Source organism: Halyomorpha halys, unplaced genomic scaffold, assembly GCF_000696795.3.
Source record: "Halyomorpha halys isolate HHAL.00 unplaced genomic scaffold, Hhal_1.1 Scaffold197.1, whole genome shotgun sequence".
Classification (NCBI taxonomy): Eukaryota; Metazoa; Arthropoda; class Insecta; order Hemiptera; family Pentatomidae; genus Halyomorpha; species Halyomorpha halys.
This window is the reverse complement of record NW_027114299.1, coordinates 483,417-484,605: the sequence shown is the minus strand read 5'-3', so window position 1 is coordinate 484,605 and position 1,189 is coordinate 483,417.

Here is a 1,189-nt window from a genome sequence, read left to right as displayed (position 1 = left end):
TAATTGATTATATAATCATATAGAAATATTTAAAACTTGAGTTGCTTAGCAACAAATAATGCCTTTTAATTGAACTTCGGTAGAATGTTTTTTTAATGAGGTGTTCCTTAATTTGTTGACTGTGGATTGATATGAGATCATCAAAGATACCCGAATAAGTAAAACTTTTTAACTATATTATATATGTTAATAATTGACCGAATTAGTTCAAATTATGAAGAATACAATCAAGGGGTCACAAGAAAACGAAAATAGTTAACAACTATTTATTTGCCGACATTTCGTCCCACTTTGTAGAGCTTCATCAGGCCTAAAAAGATACAAAAAACAACTAAAAATATTTTGACATAATAATATAAATTACAAATGGTAAATTAAGGGAGAGTTAAATTTATATTTAATTTTCCCTAAATCAGAAATTTCATATAGTTACTATTATTATCATATTTGTATATTTCCTTAATTTATTTCTCGTATTCAGAGTTAAAACCGTCAACGGTTCCTCCCCTTCACTTTTTTTACTTCCGATATTCTGCGACTGTTTCGAATTGATCTCAACTGAAACAGGTAGGTGGTCCTGATTTCTTCTTTACTCATTTATTATTATTAATATTAATTTTATTTGTATTTATTCCTTCTCAACCTTTTATAGTCTTAGTTTACTTCTTTATTTTCCGATTTTTAGTGTGTTAAATTTTGTTTTCTCATTTCTAATTTTTTATTCCTACGTGTTATTACAATATACACATGTAGCGAGAGGGAGCAAGTGGTTGGACCACAACTCACCAGAGCGCTTCACCTCGAGCCTCACCGAAGCTCTCAAATTTATAAATCACTTCATTTTGTAAAAACACATTGTCATTTTTGTATGTTAATAATTTCTGTACATAATACTTAGCAATACCTGTACAATGAATAATAAATGATAACAATCCAATGCACGAACCTATCTCAAGCAGACATGTACCGACCGCTTCTCGGTCACAGGCGCATGGACTAGGCCTATAAATAAGGGACTCTAAATCCCCCGAATTTGTACAAGTCCACAGGAAAGGACAACATATCGTATGTCCTACTCAAACAGCTTCCCAGAAAAGCCCAAATGTTTCTCCTTAACATATATAACTCCTGCTCTCGCCTCAGATATTTCCCAACGGAGTGGAAACATGCTATCGTTGTTCCACTCCTC